Here is a 6,375-nt window from a genome sequence, read left to right on the forward strand (position 1 = left end):
AGCTTAGTCACATCTAGTCATCCTGCATCTAAGAAGCTCCTCAACACCATCATAACTTACCAAAAGAAGAACAGAATTGGGTTTCTCTTTGGTCTCTACAAGTTGAGCTCTCTCCTCCTCATTGTGACATCCAGAAGCAAAATGTCCATACTCGTTACAATTGTAACACTTGATTCTCGATTTGTCTCAAAGTCTGCCTTCTTTTGCCTTGCCACAATCATCATTATTTCTCCCACACACACAACCACAACAACATTGTCTGCTCTGAGGAAAAACACCATCCTCGCTGCCTTTTGAATTTCCCATAGCATCAGAATACAGAGCCTGCTCCTCCTTGCGCATCTGTCTTTCCCATAGCTTATCTTCATGTATCTTAAGAGACCCTATTGCTTTTTCAAGAGTCATGGAGTTCAAATTTCTCTATAGATGAAGCAATGGAGTTAAACTTTTCTGGAACTGCTTGAAGAAGTTTGGCAATAACATCTCCTTCTTCAACTTTCTCACCCAGGCTTCTCATCTGAGTTGACAACTCCGGAAAATAGCAAAATCTGATATGGGTTCTTCTACTGCCATAACTAGAATTTCAAACTCCTGCTTTAGAGCTTGTACCTTGCCCTTTTTGACACGAGCCATGCCCATGTTCATTGTCCTTAATGCTCCCCACGTTTTCTTGGCAGTTTTGTTGATGTCAAGTTGCACGAGGATGTCTTCAGATGCACTGAAGAGAAAGGACAGGGTCTGTCGATTCCTTCTTCCTTGGCAAGTTATCCTCTTAGATCATCTCCCACAGCCTATGAGCCTCCAGAAACATCTGCGTGGACATTACCCATAAAGGGTAGTTGTTATTAGAGAGGACTGGAAGAGAAATTGAGAAAGATTCACTCGACGTCCTGAGTGAGCCGCTGCCAACAATGCCTGCACCTAGGGAGGACCCATAACCGCCGCTTCTCCACGTCTCAGCATCTTCTCAGGTTCTTCTGGTCAGGCTCTGATACCACTTGAAGGAATTTCGCCCTGTCTGCAACAACCACACTAAAATGTATTTCACGAACTGGAGAAAAAACAGAGGTGGAGAACGAGAGTAGAAAAGATGAACAACCACAATAAAATGTATTTCACGTAGAACATTGTTGGGGTTTGTAAACCCCCCCATTACGGGAATGTGAAGAGGGGGGGCTTGACTAGTCAAGCGTCAATAAAGGAAGGGAATATGGAAAGACTGAACCCTTTCCCTCTTGTCTCTTTGTGGGGAATATGAAAACGCTTGTTTTGGGGAATATGAAAAGGTTCAAGGCTCTTCATATTCCAGACCTTTCATATCTCTGAACATGTAACTTGTCCTCTATATATATAGAGGGCAAACCTGTTCTCAATTGATATGCATATGAGTTTTCTGTTCATTCTTCTTGTCTCTTCCTCTCTTCTCCTGTCTCCCTCCCTTGGTTTGTCTTCATCACTCCTTGGTGGTCACTCCCTTGGCTTGGGAGTTGAAGGAGTTGCTCTGTTGCACCACACGAGAAGCCAGTGCCCAGCACTGAGAGCCTTGGACATTGTCGTCACGCCCGTGACATAAAGAGGTTCCTGTTATCTGTCTCTATACGCCGACACGTTTATCTCGTCCGAGTTGATTCCACATTTCTACTGTAGCATCTTGGGTCGTTGTTTTCTTCAACAAGCTTCAACAAACATACATATAGGCATTTCAGTGTGAACTAAGTCAAACGTAAAGAGAAACTTGGATCTTAACTTGCTCAAAGAAAGACTGACTCAAAGAGAGAAAACAAACTAAACGATTCCCGTTTATTCACGATTTCCGTTTGTTCTGGCCCGTCCTTTTATTTCATGTAGAACAGGGTTAACCCCAACAATTATAACAAAGAGGGAAAAGGAACAGCGATGGTACAAGATTTTGACCGGCACGAGTAATTATTTAGATTATGGTGTAGCGTTATGAAGCACGGAGGCCATGACGCAGCGCAGCTTCCCACACAACATCGATCCGATCAACGTCGATTGGACCAACTTCGTGGTGAGTCCAACCTTCGAGGTAGTGGACGAGTCCTCCGGCATGACATGCGTGAGCAACTCCTCTGTCCAGCGTGTACTGTTTGCAGAACAAAAACACAATTTCATGGGTTCTCCCTTCCCTTCAATCATCAGTAAAAACTGTCTATTTATTGAAGTACAGGTAATGGGACAGTTACCTCGCACATGCCAAGGCCCTGGACGTCCTTTGGCAGCTTCACGGCGGCGAGCTTGCCGTAGGTGCAATCACGAAGGAACTGAGAAACGGGTGGCACGGCGAACTGGTGGAAGTGTGTGCCAGGAGACGCCCACTGTTGGTCCTTGTAGCTTAGATACTTGCCCACAATCCACGTCTGTTCGAAGACAGAAAACAGTTTCGTTAAATATCACCTTGCCCTTGTAGCGTAAAGGATACTGTCTATTAATGGAAGATGAGGGATTTTACCTTGCAGTTCTGAGCTTCTTGGTAACGGGTGACTTGTACTAAATAGTGCTGCAGCTCCGAGGACGCTTCCATCTGGATTTGTCGGAACCTCTGTGAGGATGATGTCAACATCTGAAAGCCCAACGAATACTCAGGTAAGCCCAGAGATAATGGTGAGAGAGAGAGAGAGAGCGAGAGAGAGAGAAAAAGGGAGAGAGAGAGCTGGAGAACGAGGGCGAAAGAGATATATAAACAGATAGAGAGCGAGAGAGAGCTGGAGAGCGAGGGCGAAAGAGATAGATAAACAGATAGAGAGCGAGAGAGAGCTGGAGAGCGAGGGCGAGAGAGATGATAAATAGATAGAGAGAGAGAGAGCTGGAGAGCGAGGGCGAGAGAGATGATAAATAGAGAGAGAGAGAGAGAGCTGGAGAGCGAGGGCGAGAGAGATGATAAATAGATAGAGAGAGAGAGCTGGAGAGCGAGGGCGAGAGAGATAGATAAATAGATAGATAGATAGATAGATAGAGAGAGAGAGAGAGAGAGAGAGAGAGAGAGAGAGAGAGAGAGAGAGAGAGAGAGAGAGAGAGAGAGAGAGAGAGAGAGGGAGGGGAGAGAGAGAGAGAGAGAGAGAGAGAGAGAGAGAGAGAGAGAGAGAGAAAGAGAGATAGGGAGATAGAGAGAGAGAGAGAGAGAGAGAGAGAGAGAGAGAGAGAGAGAGAGAGAGAGAGAGAGAGAGAGAGAGAGAGAGAGAGAGAGAGAGAGAGAGAAGGAATGTCGACCAGGATGCGTATTCTCTTTTGGCAGAGGTAGAGGGCGATGGCACGGCCGAGCTTGGAGGTAGAACCAGTGAGAAAGACTTCTGTAACGTCATTAGGAATCTTGTTGAGGATGACGGCAGCGGTAAGCGTGTTGCCATGAACACTTTTAACTTGGAGCTCTGGGTACTTCTTCACATACAACGTCCCTCCCCCATTCAATGACTCGTTCTGTACCATCATTAACCCTCGTTTAATCTCCCACACGCTCTAATTCGTGTTAACCCGTGAAAACCTCGTAATTAGATTTCAAAACCCATACTCGAAGAGAACAAGGATAGGTAGATTTATATTAGAACAAGAGAGAGATATAGGTAGAGATAGAGAGACCAGAGATATATATATATATATATATATATATATATATATATATATATATATAGATAGATAGAGAAATAGGGAGTGATAGAGAGAGAGAAAAAGAGAGAGAGAAAGAGAGAGAGAGTGAGAGGGAGAGAGAGAGATGTAGATAGATAGAGAGATAGGGAGTGATAGAGAGAGAGAAAAAGAGCGAGAGAAAGAGAGAGAGAGTGAGAGGGAGAGAGAGATATAGATAGATAGAGAGATAGGGAGTGATAGAGAGAGAGAGAGAGATCTTCCGCACCTTATTCAAGGCTGCAAGCCCGAGGACCTTGACACCCAACTTATCCGCACTCAAGATGGCGTGCTCGATCTCTTTGGATATGCCCTTCTTGGCAAAGGGAATGAAATACTGAGGAATGAGAGCCATTGATTAGGGTGGGATAGAAAAAGAGTGGCCAACATGAAAAATCATCCTCCGATGATTCCACAGGATGAAGAACTTGTTCAAAACTAAGTTCTGATTAAAAAATTATTGACATAAAAAGGCGTCCTACTGATTACGCCATCGGATAATAAAATCAACTGATTCGGCTAGTACCTGGAAAGCAAAGCGGGGAACGAGCCAGATCTGGATCAAGTGGCAGCGAAGATTGTAGAAGCAGAGAAGGAAGGTTTTGGAGAAGATCCACATAAAGATCATGGAGATGAAGGCAAGTGGCAACAGGGGAAGCATGAAGATGTTTGTAACATAGCCGTAGGAGGCGTAGCTCCGGAAGATAAATGGCAGATGTAACCAGGAACCCCTGTTCACTGCATGTAAAAGGAAAACAAACCCCGGAACTTCCTCATCCCGCGCTGAAAGCACAGAAAGGGGAAAGCTTGATTAAGATCTACAATTAATATTTTAACATACCATAAATTCCAAGATCTACCTTTACAGATCCTCTCGTGTTCCACCCAGGACTTGGAGTTAAGAGTGCCACCTAAAAAGTCGAAGATCGGCAAGAAGAGGCAGAAGTTGCTCTTATCATCCATGTGGTGAAGAGTATGGTACCTGAATCCATTCATCATCACCACTATCATAAGTATGATGATGATCATCATCATCTTTTATATGGAGGATTACGTAGGGGTCGCCAGAAGATATTTCAAGAAAGGGAGGCATCGAAAGAGCTGCATGGGGAGGACTTCTACGTTGCTGTGAAGCATGGATATGAGGAAGTCAAAGCCCAGGACGTAAGCGTAAATCAGCCCTACGGAGCCGTGACCAGCCGAAAAGCTACTCGAGAGGGGTATCCCCATGACGATGCTCTGCATCAACTGCTCCGGCGCAGATGCCACTCCAGCTACATCACACAAGCCACACAGAATCAAGATGAGATAGAGAGAGAGAGACAGAGAGACAGAGAGACAGAGAGACAGAGAGACAGAGAGACAGAGAGACAGAGAGAGCGAGAGAGTGACAGAGAGAGGGAGAAAGAGACAGAGAGAGACACAGAGAGAGAGCGAGAGAAGACAGAGAGAGAAAGAGAGGGAGAGAGACAGAGAGGGAGAGAGACACACAGAGAGAGGGAGAGAGAAGACAGAGAGAGAAAGTGAGGGAGAGAGACAGATAGAGGGAGAGAGACATTGATAGAGAGGGAGAGAGAGAGGGAGAGAGACACAGAGAGAGAGAGACAGAAGGAGCGGGGAGAGAGAGATCAGAGAGAGCGGGAGAGAGAAGAGACAGAGAGAGGGAGAGAGAGAGACAGAGGAAGAGGGAGAGAGAGATTAGATAGATAGACAGAGAGAGAGAGAGAATATTCACCTGTGTAAGCCTGGGGAACAGGGACTGAATGATGGATGGAATGGTAGTGACGAAATAGGAAGCTTGAGTGTAATAATCGGTGGAAGAAGTAAAAGAGAGGCTCGGAGACCGTCATATGGACCAGAAGAGCGTGGAGGAGCCCCGTGACGTTCCACAGAGGAAGGACGTCTCCCGACGGAAAGAGATAGCACGCGCCCGCGCCAAGAAAAGTTTGTAGGATTAAGAAATCATCCCTGTATTACACTAAAAACAAATAAGAACAAAGATGAAAGATGGAACCAGTGACAGTCCTTGTATATGTATCGATGGAGAGATGTACCAGTGCCATTCCTTGTCAATTTGATTGAAATCAACGCTGTCTTTGATAATCCGGCGGTTGCGCGTGAGGAAGAGCATGTTGCCAAAGGAACACCATGCCGTGTAAATTAAGCCTCGTAGAGCACAGAGGACGAGGATGTGCACCCACCAGCTGAGCGTCTCACTCTCCCATGGCCGCGTATAGACTGCCTTCGCTAATAGCGGTCCGTAAATAATGTACTGAGCAAACAAAGGCAGATAATTACGAGACAACGAAAAGTTCATGGACATATAGAAAAAGGAATAGCGATGTATATTTAGAGATTAACTGTTTTACAGATAGATATGTAGAATGAGAGATAAAAGGCAGGCACGGTACCTTATAAGAGCCGAGGTTGTCCTAGGGAAAGGAGGAGAGAGGAGCTCCCATGATTCCCCCAAGTAGATAATTCTCTCTTTCTCAACGAAGTGCTGGAAGGGGAGATGGGAGGTCCGCGAAGTTGTTCATGACTCATGAGTCTCGTCGACCCTTCTCCATTTATATAGAAAGAGAGAGAGATGAAGAGTATTGAGATACAGAATTTAAGAGAGAGACAATAGAGACAGATAGAGAGATAGAGAGAGAAAGAGAGAGAGAACAGAGTCAGATAGAGAGATAGAGAGACAAAGAGAGAGGGCGAGAGAAAAAGAGAAAGAGAGGGAGA

At 45.4% G+C, this 6,375-nt stretch overlaps 1 pseudogene across 1 annotated transcript; it reads right to left on the reverse strand.

Moving 5' to 3' along the window:
* Positions 1-1,721: 1,721 nt before the first annotated feature.
* On the reverse strand, positions 1,722-6,101 carry LOC144715679 (very-long-chain aldehyde decarbonylase GL1-1-like; annotated as a pseudogene). The gene is made up of 11 exons (XR_013584691.1): positions 6,051-6,101; positions 5,694-5,911; positions 5,375-5,607; positions 4,694-4,913; positions 4,500-4,621; positions 4,166-4,422; positions 3,869-3,976; positions 3,229-3,435; positions 2,471-2,581; positions 2,205-2,378; positions 1,722-2,104 (listed from the first exon to the last, which is right to left on the reverse strand). The product of XR_013584691.1 is annotated as a very-long-chain aldehyde decarbonylase GL1-1-like (transcript).
* Between the last annotated feature and the right edge of the window lie 274 nt (positions 6,102-6,375).

This window comes from Wolffia australiana, chromosome 2 (assembly GCF_029677425.1).
Source record: "Wolffia australiana isolate 7733 chromosome 2, ASM2967742v1".
NCBI classification, from domain to species: domain Eukaryota; kingdom Viridiplantae; phylum Streptophyta; class Magnoliopsida; order Alismatales; family Araceae; genus Wolffia; species Wolffia australiana.